Source organism: Mus musculus, chromosome 16 (genome assembly GCF_000001635.26).
Source record: "Mus musculus strain C57BL/6J chromosome 16, GRCm38.p6 C57BL/6J".
NCBI lineage: Eukaryota > Metazoa > Chordata > Mammalia > Rodentia > Muridae > Mus > Mus musculus.
The window spans coordinates 90,181,285-90,204,243 of NC_000082.6; the positions used below are offsets into that span (position 1 = coordinate 90,181,285).

The window sequence follows — 22,959 nt, forward strand, 5'->3', positions numbered from 1 at the left end:
ATTCTAATAAAATCATCCTCAAGGTTTCTTTTGAGTCTGCCCTTAAATTCTCTCGCTGATGAGACAGAGAATCCTAAGAGAGTCCCGTTCTCTCTCCCATAATGTAAATGGTAATAACTATCACAATTGTCACTGAAATGGAAAGGACCATAATTGGCTAGCTTGTTGGTCTTGGTCTGATGACCTCCACTCTTCCTTCCATCTATCCCTCACTCTCCCAGGACACCGCAGTCTTTTCGCTGTAACAAACCTCAGCGTATGCGAGCTGCACCCATTGTCTTCTACCCAGAGGCAGGTGGAGGTTAGCACAGGATGTACGCTTACGTCATATGGAGCCCTTCTAGCTCCCTGGCCAAGCCCCACCCCACTGCTTGGCATCGCGGACCATTCTCACATCTTTATTTTCTTGACTTTGAAAGACCGTTCCCTTTGATCTAGAGCTGACCTTAGAATTCTTCCGAAGACTCTCTGTTAAACCAGGCAGAGTCTGCCCATGGATTGAGGCCAGGTGGAGTTGGCACACTTGGTTGGCAGTGTAAATCCCTTATCTGGGCGCCTCCTTTTCCTTTTATTTTACCATGGCCAGTGGAAACCTGCCACCAACTGCCAAGCCTCGTCGTTGTCCCAACATGCTCCAGGTGCGGGGAGCAGAGGTTCTCCACCCTTTCTGCAGGTGTTAGGTAACAGTGCCTCTCCCTACCCACTCTACCGTGTCTCTGGAATGAGGGCTCTCCTGTAAAACAGCTCTCTCCTGCAGGTTTTCATCCTCTCTGAATCGAATTGCTAAACAAACCCAGTAACAGAAGCAAGTCTAAGGTCAAGCAAGCCACAGCAATGCTGTAACCATGGGAAGAAATCACAAGAGTTCAATGGCCACTGGATTCACACCAGCAGAGCCAAGAAAGCGTCCTCTGATGGTGATGGTGATGGTGATGGTGATGGTGATGGTGATGGATGGTGATGGATGGTGATGGTGATGGTGATGGTGATGGTGATGGTGATGGTGATGGTGGTGATGGTGATGGTGATGGTGATGGTGATGGTGGTGGTGGTGGTGGTGATGGTGATGGTGATGGTGATGGTGATGGTGATGGTGATGGTGATGGTGGTGGTGGTGGTGGTGGTGGTGATGGTGATGGTGATGGTGATGGTGATGGTGATGGTGATGGTGACAGCTACCCCTGGAAGGTGTCAGCTCTGTATCATGACTGGGCAAGTGTGTTAGCTAAATATGCCAAAGAAAACTCCAGGCGCTGCCCAGTGTTCTTCCTTGGCCGTTAGAGGCTTGAAAGGAAAACAGCGTATTTCTGGAGCGGGACACAGTTGTGGTGCAAGTCAAAACACAGTCCTGACTGAACACAAGGCTTACAAAACCCTCCCGCGAGCCAGGCTCACGAGCATCTCGGTCGTCCCAGTAACCACTGGGTAGGTAGATGCTTTGGTGTTTTCCACTTTGTAGACAGATCAACAGAGGCTCGCAGGGGCAAAGCTGGCGCTCAATTTCATCTGCCCGATAGAGAATAAGATGTTTTATTTTTAATTATTTATTTTATGTATATGAGTAGTAGACTGTAGCTGTCTTCAGACACACCAGAGGAGGGCATTGGATCCCATTACAGATAGTTGTGAGCCACCATGTGGTTGCTGGGACTTGAACTCAGGACCTCTGGAAGAGCAGTCAGTGCTCTTAACCGCTGAGCCATCTCTCCAGCCCGGAATAAGACATTTTAACCACTGGCTTCCCCTGTGGCATGTCTGTCTCCTGTGGTATGCGACAGGTACCAGACACTGCCTTGCTGCAGATGGCACACAGAAAACAAAGCCCATTATCTTACACAGAGCAGTGCTGAGGCTCCATTTCATACAAGGCACTGTCAGCTTCTGCAGAGAATAAGAAATGGTGGAGACACACAACTGTCCTTACCGGAAGGTAAAGAAGGCTATCAGTGGCCGGGAGAGGCTTCAGTGGTTAAAGTACTTGCCATCTGAACGTGAGGACCAGGGTTTGGATCACAGAAACTGACATCTCAGCAGCAACCAGCACTGCAAGACAGAGACAGGGAACCAATCCTTCAGCAAGCACACTGGCATGCTAGCATATGACTGAGACCTTACCTCAGCAAATAAAGTGGAAGGGCCATTGAGGACACTGACATCAACTTCAGACTTGCACATGCTCATGGGTGATCACATACATGAAACAGACATGCACACATGTACACACACATACATGAAGCAGACATGCGCACATGTACACACACACACACACACACACACACACACACACACACTGGAAGAAACAAAAGAAAGGCATATCACTCTTACCTTGTTTTAAATTCCTACAAACAGCCAGGCATGAAGATCAGGTGACAGAGTGCATACATGAATGCTTGCATAAATGAAGTGTGGACTTCAATCCCTGACACCGCATAAACTGGGTTTGGTGTTACACCTATATTCCCAACCCTTAGGAAGATCATAAATTCAAGGTCATCCTTAGCTACACAGGAAGTTCAAGGCCAGCCTGGGTCACTGAGACCCTGTCCAATTTATTTATTTATTTTTCCTTTTTAAAGGCTCCTGTTTTCAATGCTGTGGAAATTCCCCATTCCAATCCACCCAGAACTCTGAATCAGCTCAACCATCTGGAATATTCCTTTACAGCCGGTATCTCATCCTCTCCTTTTGCCCACCCCAGCCATGGAAAGTGGTGCAGGGACCCCATACACCAGGTGTGCTAGTGCGTGCCTATAATCCCAGCACTGGGGTGTGCAGCAGACAGGAAGATCAGAAGGTCAGGGTTGTCCTCCTCATCTACACAGCAAGCTCGAGGGCAACCTGGGGTGCATGAGACTCTGCCTTAAACAAACAAGGAAACAGAGCAGAGAAAACAGCAAAGAATCAGGGAACGACGGCAATTCACAGACCGAGCGAGGAAAGCGGAGGCTTCAGTGCATGCCAACATGGGCAGAAGAGACCAAGGCTGGCCACAGCCCAGCTCCATGCTTCAATTTAAGAAGTACACAACCTCCCTGCAAAGTGCAAAGACATACATAAGAAGGAGAGGGTCAGGCTGGAGAGATGACTCAGCGGTTAAGAGCACTGACTGCTGCTCTTCCAGAGGTCCTGAGTTCAATTCCCAGTAACCACATGGTGGCTCAGAATCATCTGCAAAGAGATCCAATGCCCTCTGACCTCTTCTGGAGTGTCTGAAGACAGTCACTCTGTACTCACATATATAAATAAATAAATCTTGTGGGGGAGAAGGGGGAGGAGGGGGTAGGAGGAGGGGGAGGGTCAGACTTGATTGGAAGAGAAATGTTTTGTCTGACTTGTGGGTATCAGGGTTCCACACTCAGCTTATTTGTGGTCATTTACACAGACTGACATAAACTACTGTTTTATTTTCTCAAAGTAGATTTGATAGGTAATTAAGAAGCTCCAGGTCGGCTAGGCATGGTGGCACACACCTTTAATCCCAGCACGCAGGACAGCCAGAGCTGTTACTCAGAGAACACCCCTGTTTCCCCCACCCCGGCCCCCCACAAAAAGCTCCAGTTCCATAATTGCCACATTTAAGCTTTCAATTTTCCATTTCCCGAAAACATAACCTTTTGACTAAGACACATGAGATCACACGATGGAACATGAAAGATTTAGGAGGTTTGGGCCTAATATCGTCTGGAAGATTTTACAGCTGTGACCATGAATCCATCTTGTTAGTATCTGAGACGCTGAGAAGGGAAGCCAGGCTCGCAGGTCGGAGTCCGGCAGTTTGTCCCCACTGCACGTACGCACACACATGCACGCACGCACGCACAGACGGTACTTATGTTGAAGGCTTCAGCTGACCATTTGACTCGAGTTTGCATACACAATCATCTCAAATGCGAGGAAAAAAAGGAAGCAAACACCAGTGGTGTGGCCTGGCTCTTAGGTTCTCTAAAGCTCCCGTGGCACTACGGAGAGGTGGTGGGAAGTTTAGGGGTCGGGCTTATTGAGGAAGGTCACTGACAGAGCACATGCCTGTGAAGAAGTTTGCTCACTCACAGTGAAGACACTCAGGGCGGCCAATTTGGAGCATCACTGCAGGGCTGGGCATATAGGTCAGTTGGCGTGCTTGCGAGCATGAAGCCTTGAGCTGCATCCCTGGGAACGTTCTTACCACACAGCGAGGTGGGAGTAAAGCACTCCCTTCTTAAAGCATGGAGGCTGTATAGGAGCGGGCAAATGGGTTAAGAGTGGTGCCTACGGCCTTGCCAGATCTCACCACACACACACACACACACACACACACACACACACACACACACACACATCTAACAATCACAAAAATAATGCACGCATATAATAGGCATATATTAAATGTCAAGTGTGTGTCATTTTACACTTCAAAATGACTCAGTTGCATTTTGTCACATTTTATTACTCATCCAGGATAGACTACATTTCCTGTGAAAATTTTGTCACCAATAAGCTCCTGGTGAGAAAAGTTGACCGTTCCAGAAATCTGGTCGATGACTGAATAAACAGTTCAAGAAAATCCAGAGGCTCACAGCCTCACTGTTAGCAAGAAGATCTACCTGTTGGGTTGTTGTTGTTCTTGATGTTTTGTTTTGTTTACCAGGGTCTCACTATGTAGCTCTGGCTGGTCTGGAACTTGCTATATAAATCTGGCTCGCCTCTGTCACAGACAGGCCCTGCCTTTGCCTCTGTTTTTTTCCTATTGTAATGTAAAGACGGCAATCTCAGCAAGTGCTCCCTCTCTAAAGGAGCCCTCACAGCAATATACATTATACAGAGTCTTTATACAGAGTCTGGCTGTCCTGAAATGAAACTATGTAGACCAGGCTGGCCTTGAACTCAGAGATAGACCTGCCTCTGCCTCCTTGAGTCCTGGGATCAAAGGTGTGCGCCATCACACCCAGCAATGTTTTGTTGTTAGAGATTCAAGGTTCGCGGAAAGCACACATTTAGAGGCAGAGATCCAGGCTACTCATCTTTAAGATCCAACCCTAGGAAGGCTGGAGTGGAGGGGAGGAGTGACTGTCTCCATTGTGTCTTAGTGGATTCTGAAGGACCGATCAGCGAGTCTGGGCTCAAGACAACAGTGAAACCTTGCTGCCACCTGCTGGCCACTTAAGCCATCGTTCTGGGACCTTTGATGATCAGGAGCTAGCTTTTCTGGTATTTTGGATAGCTCATCTTTTCTCAGCACTTTTATGCTTGGCAGTTTATCTGAGCATTCTGGGTACCTGTCAATAAGAAGATGTGATTTCTTATGTCAAATCTGTATTATCATATTTGGTCTATAATCCTGGGAAAACCCAATAAAACCTGCTTTCATAAGGCAGTGGTTGAAGAAGGTGAGTATATACAAGTGTATTCCTGAAGTTCTAATGCCAGTGCATTCACCAACTGGGTGGCTTTGCCAAATTACTTCACTGTTCATAGCCTCCCTGTTCTCTGATTTAAAACAGAGCTGATCACCAGGTCTGCAGACACCAGGGACAACCTTTCAAACAGAAGGGAGGTGCTTGCTCAGTTGACTCTGTCCCCTGCCCATGAAGCTGTTCTCAGCTCCTGGGGATCCACCATCCATCTGGCAAGGGGGACACTGTGCCCCAAGGTACTCAGAGGCACTCCTGAGGAGCTGCCGGATTCCTGTCATTTCCCACAGTCCTTTGCTGATCCTCATATCCTCTCATCTTGATCACACTCTGAGGATGGGAGTCACCCCTGTTCATTGTATGCATGAATGTCTGTGTGTGTCAGAGAGAGAGAGAGAGAGAGAGAGAGAGAGAGAGAGAGAGAGAGAGAGAGAGATCGTCACTCAGTTTCTCTCTCCTGAACCCACACGTCATCCCTTTAAGGACACTAGTGTGTGAACATTATACTTGCTAAGTATATGACATAAAATCTGAAGGGTCCTTTTCAATGGTGCCTAAATGAACAGAAAGTGTTACCCTCCTAATGTCTGCTAGCTTAGCTTGCCACCCCACACACTTTGCTAAGCTTTGCTCCCAAACTATAGGTTTTGAGAAGAAAATTACTAACAGCCGAGCTTGCCCAGCAAGGCCATGCCTCTAAGCATTAAAATAAAAAGGATGTAAGACATAGAGATGTAATAAGACATTGATTGATTATTACAAATAAGAGAGAGAGAGAAAGGGAAGGAAGACTGGGACTTAGATGGCGTGTAGGCAGGCTGTGTCCTCCTGATTATGGTAAGAGGAAATGGAGGAAGGGTCACGGGGTCAGAGTTCACAGACTGTTCGCTCCACTCAGTCTGTGTCCACCCGCCTCGGGGCCTTGCAGCCTCATAAAACGAGTGGCCTCGCTCCTGCTCTACTGCTCTTATGGATCGTGGTGACATGGGTGGGAATTTCCCAACAGGCTCAGTTGATGGCGCTGTTTGGTAGGTCAAGTGTGGCCTTGCTTAGCCTGGAGAATACACAGACCCACCCACTTCCGATCTGCTCCCTTTAATTCTGTTTGCCACCAGGGATAAGAACTCTGAGCTTCTGCTCGCGCTTCCATGCCTACTATTGGCTGCTGCACCTCGATGCCGTGATGGACTCACACTCACACACACACACCCGAACCACAATCCAAAATAAGCTCCTTCCTCTATAAACTGCTTCTGGTGGGTCATGGTGCTTTATCCTAGCAAGGGAACAGTATCTAATATGTCAGGGTCATTTGCTTCTCACGTGGTTTTTTTTTTTTAAAGATTTATTTATTTATTTATTTTTTTGTCTATTTATTTAATGTATGCGGGTACACTGTCACTGTTTTCAGACACCAGAAGACAGCATCGGATGCCCATTACAGATGGTTGTGAGCCACCTTGCGGTTGCTGGGAATTGAACGCTCCAGCCCCTCTCACACAGTTGTTTCCAGGTTAGCAAACGCGGATGATAACCTACTTGAACTTGTTAGCAAGGCTTCCAAAGACATCTATTCTCAGGAACTTGGTCTTCTGTAAAGCATGTGAAATACAAATCAAAACAGCTAGCTCCTGGCCGGGCAGTGGTGGCGCATGCCTTTAATCCCAGCACTTGGGAAGCAGAGGCAGGTGGATTTCTGAGTTCGAGGCCAGCCTGGTCTACAGAGGGAGTTCCAGGACAGCCAAGGCTATACAGAGAAACCCTGTCTTGAAAACAAAACAAAACAACAACAACAAACTCAGCTAGCTCCCATTAATAAGGTATACATCCTAAGAGACTTTTTTTTCTATATATAAACATACGTGATAGTTTTACATGTAAACTAGGCACAGTAAGAGATTAACAAGATCCAAAAATAAAATAATTGTCACAATACACTGCAACAAAAATTATGTTATAAGAAAAATAAGATATGAGGTTATCTTTTAGGAATTTCCAATTAATATTTTCAAGCTTCAGATGACTGGAGTAATTGAAAACCAGAAAGTTAAAGCTTGGATGTGGAGACGACTACTGTCCATCACTGGGAGGACTACTGTCCATCACTGGGAGGACTACTGTCCATCACTGGGAGGGCCACTATCCATTATTGGGAGGGCCACTGTCCATCACTGAGAGGATCACTGTCCATTACTGGGAGGATCACTGTCCATCACTGGGGGATCACTGCCCATCACTGGGAAGATCACTGTCCATCACTGGGAGGATCACTGTCCATCACTGGGGGATCACTGCCCATCACTGGGAGGACCACTGTCCATCACTGGGAGGATCACTATCCATTACTGGGAGGATCACTGTCCATCACTGGGGGAATCACTGCCCATCACTGGGAGGATCATTGTCCATCACTGGGAGGACCACTGTCCATCACTGGGAGGATCACTATCCATTACTGGGAGGATCACTGTCCATCACTGGGGGATCACTGCCCATCACTGGGAGGATCATTGTCCATCAGTGGGAGGACCACTGTCCATCACTGGGAGGATCACTGTCCATTACTGGGAGGATCACTGTCCATCACTGGGGGATCACTGCCCATCACTGGGAGGATCACTGTCCATCACTGGGAGGACCACTGTCCATCACTGGGAGGATCACTATCCATTACTGGGAGGATCACTGTCCATCACTGGGGGATCACTGCCCATCACTGGGAGGATCATTGTCCATCACTGGGAGGACCACTGTCCATCACTGGGAGGATCACTGTCCATTACTGGGAGGATCACTGTCCATCACTGGGAGGATCACTGTCCATCACTGGGAGGGCTACTGTCCATCACTGGTAGCTTTTCCGCATGCCTCTCCTTACCTTTCTGTCACCGTGCTTTGTTCCATAAGGGCTGACCTCCATGAGTGTTTTCTGAGTCCTTTCCCTTGGGCTTCTCTGGGTTTGCCTAGTGAGAGGCAGTGAGAAGAAACCCGAGGAGGCAGGAGAGAGGTCAGTGTTTCTTTCCAGTGGCAGGGTCTGAGTCTTTCTCCTGGTTCCAGCAGGCAGGTCACACCCCTTCCTCCCCTGGCTGCCATGGTTTCTGGAGGCCTGCATCCATTAGCCTTGACCAGCTTTATGACTTCTTTGCAGAATTCAATCTGATGCCACCTTCACCATCTTGCTTGGACACTTTATCCTGTAGACCAACCAGAATTGTGATCACGCAAGGACAGTTCTGCCCATGGGCAAAGATTAGGAAGGGCCACAGACGTGTGCTCTAATTCCTCTGTCTTTGACTAATTGTTAATATTGCAAGCATGGGCAAATGAAGAAATTTAAGAGTGGGTCTGGAAAGAACCCGAGTTCCTTGCAGGCATTCTGTTCCTGTCTCCATCTGCCAGGCGCATGGGGAACACAGGCTTCAAGGTGAGTCTGCGGAGGAAATCAGCTAAGAGGATGCATTCAACCAGGACAGGGGCAACGTAGGATGAGCTGGACTGAGTGAGAGGTCCTGGCTTCAAGCTACCCAGAGTGCTTGTAGTCTAGGAAATGTGGCCAGGCGGATTCCCTCATAGGATCAGTAAACGCCTCATGTCCAGTCTTCCCACACTCACTGTGATTGAGAGCTGTGCAGACTTCCACACATTCATTCATTCCCTTCTTTATGTGATTATGTATGTATGTATGTGTATGTGTGTGTATGTATGTATGTATGTATGTGTGTGTGTGTGTATGTATGTATGTATGTGTGTGTGTATGTATGTATGTGTGTGTGTGTATGTATGTATGTATGTATGTGTGTGTGTTATGTATGTATGTATGTATGTGTGTGTGTGTGTGTGTGTATGTATGTATGTATGGGTTTTAAAAAGGACCCAGTTAGGTTAGAGTGTGGGTTCCCAGCAGCCTCCTCGGATCAGATGACTCCATGGAGTGTGACCCCAGAAGCACCCTCTCCAGGAAGGCTGGCTTACTCCTGCAGCCTCTAAAGAGGCTCTCACACCTCACACTCCAGCTCTCTCAGACTGGGGCTGGAGCTGCTGAGGGGACTGCCAGCCACATCTCCTGCCGCTGTTCTGTAGGCTTAGCATCTTCCCTGGGTACCTGGTTTCCGGTCCTCACTTTTGCTTCCAGTTCTAAAGCAGCAGCTACTGTCCACAGAGAGGGACTTAGAAGTCATTTCAGGGGAAATAGAGCAGACCCGAGATGATTAGCAGACACGAAAGACATACAAACACGAATGTGCACGCGTGCGCACACATTTGAATCAAGAGTCTGTATGTGACAAAGCACTGGGCTTGAATAAATCCGTTTCTTTCCACTCTGTCCCAGCCTCCCTTTCTCTCTTTCTGACCTCTTCTCAATACACAGGCACTAGATTAGGTGTACGCTGAACAGAAGAACAATGGTAAAGGCTATGGAGAAATGTAACTAGACAGTGTGCCACAGACTGTGGTGTGCTGTTACATAGCTTGCTTTTGCATTAAAAGACCTCTTCACTAGATCATAACAGGAGCTAATTTTATGTTATAAACACAACACATGCTTTTTTTAAAAAAAAAAATTGCTGGACAGTGGTGGCTCACACCTTTAATCCCAGCATTTGGGAGGTAGAGGCAGGCGGATTTCTGAGTTCGAGGCCAGCCTGGACTACAGAGTGAGTACCAGGACAGCCAGGGCTATACAGAGAAACCCTGTCTAAAAAACTTAACTTTAATTGTTTATCTATCTGTCTGTGTCTATTGTTTTATTTATCTATCTCTGTGTGTGTACAAGGGCATGTCACTGTGCACAGTGGAGGTCAAAGGTCAAAGGTCAGCTTGCAGGAGCTGGTTTTTCTCTCTCTTTCTACCACGTGGGACCTGGGGACCAAACTCAGGTAGTCAGGTTAGCACTGAGAGGGAGCCTTTACCCTCGGAGCCATCTCCCCAGCTTGGTTTGCCCGAGGTGAGGCATGCACATGACACAACATGAATATTTACCAGCAAGAACAGCTTCGCTCTTTGTAGCCTTGATTTCCAAAGTTAAAGAAGATTCCAAGTGTGGCTCTGTGCACACCAAGGACTAGGAAGTCCAGATGTGCCTGTTACATTATTCTTTGTTTCTAAGGTGGGTTTTGTTGTTTGCGCTTTCCTTTGAGAAACTTCAGGCTGGCCTGAGTTCTCCGCCTCTCTTCTCAGCTCCCCTCGTGGTGGGATTCCACGTGTGTCTCAGTGGTGAGGGTTATGCCTCCTTCAGCTGTTTTACCAGTACTTCTGGGGCCCATCCAGGTTGAACTAATGGTGGCGCTTGTGTATGACTTTGGGACTGCGGTAGCTAGCTGCCGGGGCAGCGTCTGATGAACTCCGGCTCGTGATACCTTGTATGGTTCCCTTCCCACTCAAGTTGGGGCTGATCTGGGGACACTAGGACCCTGTGGAAGGGATGGGGTGTGGTCATAAAAGACAGGGCAGATTTTTCTGCCTTGCTTTCCTGGATCTCACTCTAAGGAAGGCCAGCAGCTAAGGAACCTGGGCACACCAGCAGCCCCAAGGCAGCCAGCTCCATCAGGCCAGCTTACGAAGAGGCTCCTGAGAAACAGGCTCTCCAGCCACACTGGAGCCTTCAGCTAATGGTAGCTCACTCCAGCCAACATTTGGCAAAAGGGTCACGACCATCATTGACTGGGGTAACTGGCTGCCACCCCACTCTAAAGTTATTGAACTGTGTAAATTATGACAAAGGAACAATGAACACTGCTATTTTAAGTCATGATTTATGGAATGACTGTTTTCAGGATGTAATACTAAAACATTATATCCATCACGATTAGTGAAAAAGAACCAGTGTTACAGTAGCGGGATGATACAAGTAACTGCATGACATCCACCCTGGTTGGTCATCCATTCACTGCCTTCTTTTCTTTTATCTTATTCTTCTTGGTTATCTTAGTGCCCAGATTCATTTCCAGATATTAAAAAAATAAGTATAATTAGGGCTGGAGAGTCGGCTCAGAGGGAAAGAATACATGTTGCTCTTGCAGAGGACCTGGGTTCAATTCTCAGCACCTACAACCATCCATAACTCCAGTCCCAAGGGACCAAACACCCTGTTTTGACTGCTGTGTACACAAGAAATGTATGTGGTGCACAGATGTATATGCAGGCAAAACTCTCATACACATGAAATTGTAAATGTTTAAAAGAAATAAGTACAATTATATTTCCAGTTCAAGGATTGAACATGGAAATGATAAACTCACAGCCATGATGCACTCATTCATCAATGTAAGATCATGAGTGGGCACATTCATAAGTCTCAGGGAATGTGGATCAATTCAGAGTTCCTTTGCTATCCAAGGTAAGTGACAGGTGGTTGATGTCTTTGAGGAGCAGAGTTCAGGTGATATACAAATCATCATTTTAATGTCTAAACTCCATTCCCAACTCTAAGGATCTAGTCGTCTTTGAGAAAGAAAAATGTCCAGGTCTTTGGAGGAAGTGATTGAGGTGACAAAACTTCTCGAGAAGGCAAGACAACCAAAAAGACATCTGAGGTTCTCTCCCATCTGAGAGTCCCAGTTCCAAATCAGATGTGACTGTATAACTTGGAAGTAACCACAGAAGCCAAGAAATTAAATAGAGACTGTAGGGGGTGGGGGAAGCGCGAGAGAGGAACATCAGAGCAGAAGTAATTTGAAGTGAGGAATGAAGAAAATGGATGGAGAGTAATCCTGAGAGGAGGAAGTTAAAAAAAGAAAAGAGAAAAAAGAAGAGGGATGGAGGAGCCCAAACAACAGCAAGAATGTCTGAAAAGTTATAAGAAATCATATTATCTAGTCACCTAAAATTAAATGTAATAATATAAATATTTGTATATAGAGATTTCAAATGAAAAATTTCCACTTGAATTGGCAATGCTCCCTGAAAAAGCCATAAGACTATCTTAACAAAAATTCTACATCAGAAAATTACCCTTCCATGTTGTTAGGAAAATCTAAGAGGCTCCCAAAACACACAGGCTATTGCTATTGTCTCTAGTTGCCTCCCAGAAGTTGAAGGTAAGCCACTTTTGTTAAAGACACCACATATTTGGACACAGGACATGGAGGACCTGAGCTGGGTCTGACACTGAAATTTCCTTCCATGCTTTTCTTGCATGGTAGGTACCAGAAGATGCCACTTGGCTTCCAAGGGAAGCAGCCAATAGTCTTACCCAGCCACACCTCTTATGAACTACAATGACCAGCATGCCATGAGAACCTTAAGGGCACAGTAGCAGTGCTCATGTCTTGGTTGTAACCAACAGCTCTCCAATTGAACTTAAGGTTTGCTCAACAAAACTAGTACTGAAAGCTTAGCAACTTTCTGAGGTTAGTGAGGTCATGATTTTGGAGGAGAATCTATAAGCCCCACTTCACTGAGCTAGCATAATCCCTAACTATACTCTAAATATTTACTCTTATACATACATACATACATACATACATACATACAAGTGTAGCTTTCACTCCTCAATATAGAAACTCTTTGCAACTGATAGAGACCATTTCAGAAAAATACATCCAATGAAAATGTAGAGAACAAGTGGTCATGTGGTGCTCAGTCCCAAAGAACACAAGGACAACATAGAGAACACAGGGACAACACAGAGAACACAGGACAGCACAGAGAGAACTCAAGGACAACACAGAGAACACAAAGACAACACAGAGAACACAAGGACAACACAGAGAACACAAGGACAACACAGAGAACACAAGGACAACACAGAGAACACAAGGACAACACAGAGAACACAAAGACAACACAGAGAACACAAGGACAACACAGAGAACACAAGGACAACACAGAGAACACAAAGACAACACAGAGAACACAAGGACAACACAGAGAACACAAAGACAACACAGAGAACACAAGGGCAACACAGAGAACACAAGGACAACACAGAGAACACAAGGACAACACAGAGAACACAAGGACAACACAGAGAACACAAAGACAACACAGAGAACACAAGGGCAACACAGAGAACACAAGGACAACACAGAGAACACAAGGACAACACAGAGAACACAAGGACAACACAGAGAACACAAAGACAACACAGAGAACACAAGGGCAACACAGAGAACACAGGACAACACAGAGAACACAGGGACAACATAGAGAACACAGGACAACACAGAGAACACAGGACAACACAGAGAACACAAGGACAACACAGAGAACACAGGACAACACAGAGAACACAAGGACAACACAGAGAACACAAGGACAACACAACACAGCTCCTGCACTATGGCTCAGGGAACACTGTGGAAGAATATGGGAGAAGTGGAAGAAGGATTGTAAGAGCCAGAGGCATAGGATGTCTACCGTGAGATTTCACCTCCTAAAAATACCAGAAAAGCTACACCCATGAACATAGCTGCCTAAACAAGACCCGAACAAGGATGGCATCAACAGAGAGGCTAACACGGACCAGGGAGATCCCGTGGAGCCCCAACCCTAGACAAAGAACTACAGGCAACCTAACACATACCTTATACAGAAAAGGAGAGAATAAAGAGAAGAGAGGGTGCTGGCTCACCCCTTAGTCCCGGTACTTGGAAGGCTGCGGCATGAGGATTACTGTGAGGCCAGCCTGGGCTACATAGTGAGTTCCAGGGCTATAAAGCAAGCTCACTGAACCATCTTGCCACCCCTTCATTCGTTTTTTTTTTTTGTAGCGATGTGGTACTCCACTGTGAGACACGCTATAATTTATTCAAAAGACATTTTTACATATGGACACGGTTTAAAGAATTTTTGGAGTTACAAATTACATATAGTAGCTTATTTCAGGCCGATGTCTGCCTGTCCATCATCTATTGATCATTTTCATAGTTCCTAAGTATCTTGAAGCGAGAGTTCTGCTTTGTCATACCGTTTCGGATTCCTGGATTCCTTGTCTACTCTACAGACCTCATATTGTTTTGTATTCTCAAGACTAAGCACACAATGGCATTACCGTTCTGCTGGACAACAAGTGCAGTGTAACTGATCTAACCTCGGGGGTTTTCTCGTATGTGCAGAGCTGGCATTCACCGTGAAAATGCCCCCAGAGGCCTTAATTCCAACAAGGGGCTTTTTTTGGGCTTTGAGTATTATTCTTCAGGGAATATTCAATTCCTTTTCTTCCCCCCAGACAAGAGAAGTGGTTAGTCAGCTTACAGGAATGGGCTCTTCATGGCCACAGTCATCAAATGTGCCTCTACATAAGTGGGCAAGCAGTACACTTGTGCTGAACCATGGCATCTGCATGGAGCTGGCCACTTCTGTCTCAGTCCCCACAGCACCTCTTCCTGGAGGCACACAGATAATGTCTTCCCAGTAAGGAGGAAATGAGGAGATTCAGAGAGAGCAAAAGGCTTACCTGGAAAGTGGAAAATCCAAGACTAGAGTCACATGTTCAGAGTCCTAGCCCAAGACTAAAGACTTTGGGCACTGGTTCCCAAGATCTCTCTCATGTCTCATGACAGTAAGGGCCAGGGTTTCACTACTACTTCTACATTCAGTAGTTCACGACATGGCAGCAATTATATTTACAGTTATGATTTTTTTAAAAAACAAAAGGACAAAGATTGACAGCATCCAAGGAGGGAAAAACAGTTTCATATGCAAAGCTTCCCTGCGTCCTTAACCAGCGAAGTCTTAGGTGATATTGAATGTTTTTGGAAAAAATGTGTGACTGTGAGTGTGACAGAGTGCAGGGCAGGAGTGTGCCACAGTGTGAGTGTGACAGAGCACAGGGTAGAAGTGTACCACAGTATGACTGTGAGTGTGACAGTCTCAGGACAGGAGTGTGCCACAGTGTGACTGTGAGTGTGACAGTCTCAGGACAGGAGTGTGCCACAGTGTGACTGTGAGTGTGACAGAGTACAGGGCAGGAGTGTGCCACAGTGTGACTGTGAGTGTGACAGTCTCAGGGCAGGAGTATGCCACAGTGTGAGTGAGTGTGACAGGGCAGGAGTGTGCTACAGTGTGAGTGAGTGTGACAGGGCACAGGGCAGAAGTGTGCCACAGTTGAGTCTTATGGACATGGCAGCTGACCCATCGGTTGGTCTCCTCAGTTTTTAATCACTTCCGGGGTCAGGCTGATATTTCTTGTCCAAATCTCTCACCATAAATTAGACTATAGGGCATTACGCAAGGGCGTACAGCTAACAGCACTCTTATCAGACAGGTCATCCCAAGAGTCGAGATATGGTTTCCCAGGAGCTGAGGACAAAGGTTTAGAATTCTTTATTGCACAATCTACTCTCTCTGCAACCCACTGTTGTAAGTGTGTGCCCTGCGGGCCATCACATTGGATTTATGTGAGTTTCTGTGCCCACAGAAAGGGAAATCCAATTTGACTACAAAACATGACTGGGAAATAGAATGTGAACATCCCAGAAGGGGAAGACAAGGCACAGGGGACACATAGGTGAACTTTATGAAGACAGAAATGCAGTAAGTTCCAAGGACAGAGAAGTCACGTCTGGAGTTTTTCTCTGTGCTGTCCATGTAGAAGCAAAGTGCTGGTTGGAGCCCATTGATTGCTGGTTCCAGTCCTGTTCCTGACTGATTGCACAGAGGACACCTAGGGCAAGTTCGGGGTTGGGGGGGGGGGGGTTGGGGGGAGTCTGAAAAGCCAACCCAACTGTGGTGTCAAGCTGCATTCAGAGTGAGGGAACCTCACTCGGCTTGCAGCCTGTGCAGTCGGTGTGGGCTCACCCCTGTACTCACTTTCTTATCTTTGCTATATTGGTAGTGGGAAAGGACCGCACCACCACTAGGGCAAAGTTCAACAGGAAGGAAGCCAAGGCTTATCATCTGGAGGAGCAGGAGCGGGGGCGGGGCGGAGGTGGGCGGGGCGGAGATCGGAGGAAACGCTGGGGCCGTGTGGAGGGTTGGAGGAACTGGCAGTGGTGCGCTTTTGCCCCAACCTGGACTGACCTCAAGGAGGACCTGGCACGTTTCTCTTCTCCCTAGTTCTGAGCCTACCCTCTGCCCCTTTAAGATTTCAGTTCGCCTCTAATCTTCCAGGGAAAATCGCTGGGCTCTGGACCGCCTCCCAAAGACGCCTGTGTTAGCAGCCTGGTCACCAGAGGGTGGTGCTGTTGGGAGAACGGAGAAGATTGAGAAGGGAGACTCAGCCCTCAACCAGGCCCCAGACTGTACGGTGGAGGGTGGAGCGGAGGATACTTACAGGGCAGAGCAGCATTCGACTTAGGGTGTGGGGTAGGTGACTGGAGCTGCGTTAGTCATGATCTGTGTGTCTGTAACCAAGCTCTGTGGTTTGCCATGCGATACACAAGAGGAAAAGGCCCAGCGTGACGGCACACACCAGCAGTTCTAGCCCTTGGAGCTGGAGGTAGGAGGATCAACAGTTTGAGGCCAGCCTGGGCTACATGAGACAACAATTCAAACAAACAAACAAACTCCCTCTCCTCCAGCCAAGCAAGATGCCCAAGGGGAAGAAGGCCAAGGGGAAGAAGGTGATCCCCACCCCCCATCGTGAGGAAACAGAAGAGGTGGTCAATCCTTTGTTTGAGAAAAGGCCCAAGAACTTAGACAGGATATCCAGCCCAAAAGAGATCCAACACGCTTCACCAAATGGCCCCGCTACATCAGGCTGCAGCGGCAAAGAGCCATCCTCTATAAGCGACTCAAAGTACCTCCTGCCATTAACCAGTTCCCCCAGGCCCTGGACAGATGCCCTACTGCATCATCAAGGGAAAGGCCAGGCTGGGGCATCTGGTCCACAGGAAGACACGCACCACTGTTGCCTTCACACAGGTTAACTCGGAAGACAAGGGTGCTCTGGCTAAGATGGTGGAAGCTATTAAGACCAATTACAATGACAGATAGGATGAGATCTGCTGCCACTGGGGAGGCAACATCCTGGGTTCTAAGTCTGTGGCTCGCATTGCCAAGTGGAAAAGGCAAAGGCTAAAGAATTCGCCACTAAACTGGGTTAAACGCACACTAAGTTCTCTGTACATAAATATAATTACAAAATTATCTCTCACCCCCCCAAAAAAAAACCCAAAGGAAAAAAAAAAAAAAAAGAAGAGGGAAGATATGAGGAAGAGGAAGAAGCTACAGTGTTATCACGACCTAAAAATAGCATTTTCAGTCTCCTGAAAAAGGCTCCACGAGTCTCCTCAGCAGACAGAGCCTGAGTTCTAGGTGTCCGACCTTAGGCACACACTTCGTGAGTTGGAGCCTCAGTCTCCCCAGCCCTGGAAGTGGTGATGGGAATCTTTCTCCTCCACCACTGGGTAGACACAGAGAAAAGCATTTGCCACTTGAGACTAATTCCTCAGTCTGATCCCTGAAATCAATTGTGAAATGGGGAAGTGACTCCTGAAAGCTTTCTTCTGCCCTCCACATGTGCTCCTTGATACATATGCCTCTGTACACGCTCGTGTCTGCACACGCACACACGCATACACGCACGCACAGCCTTTCAGGGGAGACTGAGGGTCAAATGCAATGATGTGTGCAGAGCCAGGCGCAAAGACTCCTGACACAAGGGGACTGCTGCATAAACTACAAGTTCTCCTCTGTACAGAACAAAGCCGTGGTGGCCTCAGGTTTCAGAATGGAGGATGGAAACTTGCAGGACCTGGGGCGCAGTCTTCTAACCATCTCTTGCGGCAAGAGGCAGTTGTACATTGTAGCGACTGTTGTGTAACAGGTTACATAACCACTCAGGGAAGCTAACTCCGCTGGAGAGCTGAGATTCACTGCCGTGGTCATGCAGAGGGAAACCACGTGCCTCTCAGTTCATTCCCCCTACTCATAGTGTGCCCTAGCCCAGCGCGACCACCACTGGTGCTTGCTGGAGGTGAGTCCCCTCTCTGCCAGCCAGCACACTCTGAGTGACAGCCAAGGTCACTGTCAGAGCTTTGGGTGACTTTGTGTGTGTGTGTGTGTGTGTGTGTGTGTGTGTGTGTGTATGTATGATATATGTATGTGTGAGAAGCATTGATGACATCTCTAAATTAGGGGCCAAAGCAGTATTTAAACACATTGAACCTAAACACAAGCCACTAATAACTTAAAAGAGTGATACACGTTCAGAGTTAACCTGGTAGGGAGGTAAGCACGGCTCTCCCTTGTTTCTTGGGGAACAGATTTTATTATACACCCCAGGCTTGTGCCTCTGTCTCCAGGGTGCTGGGATTGCACGCAAGCACCACCACAGACAGCTTAAGGACACCAATTCTACACATGTTCTAAGCAGGGTTTGAACAGCTTTGCTTTGTTGGGGGGTTGTGTTGTAGGAAAACCCATTGTTCTGAGAACGCTGGACTACATCTTGTGCCTCTAGATACCATTCCTAGACGAGGAAAAAGCTCCTTGCACCTCCGATTCAGTAAATCTGCCTTCTTCAGGTAGACTTGGAAATGGAATCACAGGGCTCCTGTGACAGACCTGGTTCACTTGGCACAGCGCTCACAAGGTTCATCTATGTTGTTTTATATTGTAGAGTTTTGACTTTTTAAGAACATACCTGTGCGTGTGCTTGCTACCTTGTGGGGTCTAGGGGTGGACTCAGCTTGTCAGGCCCTGAAGCACGTACCTTTACCCTCTGAGCCACCTTGGTGGTCCTGAATTCTTTTAGAAGGTTGAGTGGCACTCCACTGTATGTACCCATCCCACGGCCTTCGTCTCCTTGTCTTCTGAGAGGCTAATGTCTCGGTTGTTGTGAGCGCCCTGCCGTGAACAGGGAAGTGTGGACAGCAATTCAACATTCTAGTTTCCATGGTGGCCCAGGTCTGTAACCCTAGCACTCAGGTGAGGCAGGAATATCCAAGTTCAAGGCCAGCCTGGGCAATATAGTGTGACCTTGTCTTAAATAAAGAAATAAACAGCTTCCAGTACAGTGTCGGCTGGCTAGAACAGGGACAGTTCCAGATGGTCCCTACCCGATTCCTCATCTGGTTTAAAGTCTTCTGATGTTCACCACTGAGCTGGCTGTACGGACTGGGGACTTCCCTACTGTTCATAACCTCTTGAAAGTTTCTTTCGTTTGGAAAGTGGTTTTGTCAAATGCTTTTCCTGAATGTATTGCTATGATTGTGTTATTTTTGTCCTTTATTATAATTTCCATATGCTGAGGCCCCTAATAATTATGGTGTGTGACCCTTTATGTGCAGTTAGTTGTAGCTGAGTTGGGACTGTTTGTAAAGAACTTTTTTTTTTTAAGTTGACAGCATATTCTTTATGGATACTGGTCTATAGTTTGTTTTTTTTTTTTCTTCAAATATCTTTGTCTGTCTTTGGTTCTGGGTAATATTGGTCCCATGAAATGAATCTGAAAGGTTTTTTTCTTCATGTTTCTTCTGGAAGAGATTACGAAAGATTAGCAGTAGATTTTTTTTTTAAATATTTGGGAGCATCTAGCAATGACATGATCTGGCTCTGATAACCAATCCTATTAATCCAATCGCCGTATTAGTTACAACTGTTCTGCCCTCCTTTGCCATTCTGGTGTTCTGCGGCGGGGAGCACATAGATTTTCAAGTGTTGCGTCTTTCCAGGATACTGACATCTTTATCATTAAGTCACACCTCTGCCCCTTGTGAGTCTGACCCCAGCTCTATTTTGTTGATATAAGGATAGCCAGCCACCCTTGCTCTCTCGGGGGGGTATCTTCTCCTGTCCCTTTAGCTTCCTTGTGGCCTTAAATCCACAGCAATTCTTATAGAAAACATATAATTTCACCTTTTATTTTTAAATCCATTCAGTGATTATATGCCTTCTGATAGATGAATTTAAACCTTTACATTTAAAATAATCACAAATAGGGAAGGCTTTGCTGTTTGCACTTTTATTAACGGTTTTCTCTTATTTTCATAGTTCTTCTGTATGGGTTTTCTTCTCTTTACTTTTGTATTTATGTCCTGAGGGTTCTCTCTCTCTCTCTCTCTCTCTCTCTCTCTCTCTCAACTTCCCTCAGAATCCTTAACTAAACGTGAAGTTTGTGTTGAGAAGAGAAAGGCAGGATGACCAGGCAGTCTACTGGATGTGTTATCAGCTTGCCAATTTAAAAGAAGTCTTCTTATTTAGAAGCAGGACAAGGAGACAGACAGAGACAGGCAGATTTCTGTGAGTTTGAAGCCAGCCTCATTACACAGTGAGTTCCAAGGAAGTAATCGCACCAGGTTATAGGCAGTGAGGGTCTCCTGGTGTCCACTCACACCAAGCCAAACAAATGAGGAGTATGGCAATGCAAACATCAGCAGCAAGAAGCAATCCTGGGATGAAGTCTTTGGATGAAGTCTGGCCTTGCCTCACCCGAACTCTGCAGCAGAGTAAGGCAGTGGGCTGTTTCCAGGGAGCTTGCTTGCCCACCACAGCTCTTTCTGCATGGTACCCGCCAGCCAATCAACCAACCAACAATAAACAGAACGAATCAGGGTAAGAGATTTTTTGTCTCCTCGAGATTTAAATAACGTCCGTTTCTGACATACTTCCAGCACACCTTATGTCCAGCGTCACTGTTCACACTTCCCTGTGTGACTCTAGTGCTATGCTAGTCGCAGACACAAGCATCGAGCGCTTCCCAGACTCGAAGCTCAGCTGCGTCAGAGTTTTCCATGCTGTGGACCTAACACCCCTTCTCTATACGGATGGCATTTCACATAATCTGTCTCTGCAAGCTTATGTGAGGGTCAGATTCCATCCACGTGAGAGGACAACGAGGCGTAGTGAGTGACACACGAGGTAAGCACCTGAAATAGCTGACACGGGTTAAACAGAACAGACAGCAACCCAACTAGGAATAGAAAACACCTTACCCACCATCAGCAAACACGTTAGCATGAGCTCCGTCGGAAACGCCCGCCTCACATAGCTGATGCCCTGCAATGGCTCACCAGCAAGTGAATAATCAAAGACGAGGAAATGAAAACTGAAGCCCACATTCTCCCCAGCTCTCAGGCGGGGCTTAAGAGGGGGAGGATGGGAAACACACACCGACATTCCCAAGGACAGTTAGAAGGAACCTAGCCAGCACTGTATGTACTTTTAGCAGTTTGCATTTTATTGAAAGAAAATATGCACAGTGCAGAAGAATATACACACAGATCTCTTTCTCTCTTTGTGTGTGTGTGTGTGCGTGAGAGAGAGAGAGAGAGAGAGAGAGAGCACTTGATGCTTGGGTGGAGAGAAAAGCTTGTGGGCGTCAGTTCACTTCTCCCGCAGGGCTCCAGGATAAACTCAGGTCTTTAGGCTTAGTGGCAAGTGCCTGTAGCTACTGAGCCATCTCGCCTGCGCAATGCATGCTCATTTCTCAGGACACAACTAGGAAACTCAAACATCAAGTTATTTATCATCTGAGAGAGAGAGAGAGAGAATGAAACAAAACAAAACCAAAAAACCAAAAAACCAAAAAACTAAAAAAACAAAACACAAAAAAACAAAAAACCCAACAACAACAACAAAAAAACCTGAAATGGAAACTCATCAGCAGTGGAGAAGTAGGCTCCTGGTTAATCTCTTGAGCTCCTGGTTAACCTCGGGATTTTCATTTTCATTCTAAAACATGCACACAGAGAATTATAACACAAAAAAAGTTTCCCCTCAAAGAGTTGTTAGAGTTAAGACTCCTGGCACACTTAAAATATGTTCCACTCTTTAAAAGAACATTTCTAGAAGGTTCTCACTTTCAGAAATAAACAAGAAGGTACTCTAGGCTCATTCCCCAACCAGCTCACTAAGAACCACTTTCTCACCTTGCCAGACTGGTCAGACTTGTCTCCTACACTACAGCTGAACTGTAGCTCGCTCTCATATTCGGAGTCTGTACTCCAAAATAAGAATAAAAATAAAGATAAAAATAAAAACAGGAAATTCCCCAAAAAGGCAAAGCTGCCAATCACTCTGGTCCATGAAAAGTCAGGATCATGGTAATTGTCAAGAGTTTAAAAAGATCACACTCACGATTGGAGTAATTTAAGGTGGGGGGGAACCCTATGCTATATAATCCGGCAAAGATTAACCATGGAAGAAACTGGAGAGGGAAAGAGAATGCCAGCCAGGTGGCATGGAAAGAAACATTATCTTGGTTAGTATGAGAACACAGACCTCATAGCGGCAGCAGCATGGCTTCTTGCTGAATCAAGATGGGGGGGGGGGGGGGAGGAGTCTTATGATTTACTCAGACTCACTATGCAAAATAAGAGTAACTGCAGGCCAGTGGTGGTGCACGCCTTTAATCCCAGCAATTAGGGAGGCAGAGGCAGAGGCAAGTGGATCTCTGAAAGTTTGAGGGCGACCTGGTCTACAGAGGAAGTTCTAGGATCGCCAGGGCTACACAGAGAAACCCTTTCTTGAAAAACGAACCAACTAACCAACCAAGTAACCAACCAACCAACCAAGACCAGTGATTAGAGTTTATTTTAGACTGAATTGGACCTCATCATGGACTTCAAAGAACACAGGCTTTCAGAGAGGGGAAACCTGAATCAGGCCTGGTCACTACCATTTCTAGGTGGTGATTATTTTTACGAGCCTGTCATTTTAAACCCCCAGTTTTAAAATGGGATCC

At 46.6% G+C, this 22,959-nt stretch overlaps 1 long non-coding RNA gene across 3 annotated transcripts; it reads right to left on the bottom strand.

The window, feature by feature from the left end:
• Positions 1-16,028: 16,028 nt before the first annotated feature.
• Gm35714 lies at positions 16,029-22,518 on the bottom strand. 3 transcript variants are annotated; one of them, XR_003951897.1, is made up of 3 exons: positions 21,213-22,518; positions 16,606-16,764; positions 16,029-16,513 (listed from the first exon to the last, which is right to left on the bottom strand). It is a non-coding gene; the product is annotated as a predicted gene, 35714 (long non-coding RNA). The 3 variants fall into 3 exon arrangements; XR_003951898.1 differs by having other exon boundaries at positions 21,209-22,518; XR_001782002.2 differs by lacking the exon at positions 21,213-22,518 and adding an exon at positions 18,988-19,207.
• Between the last annotated feature and the right edge of the window lie 441 nt (positions 22,519-22,959).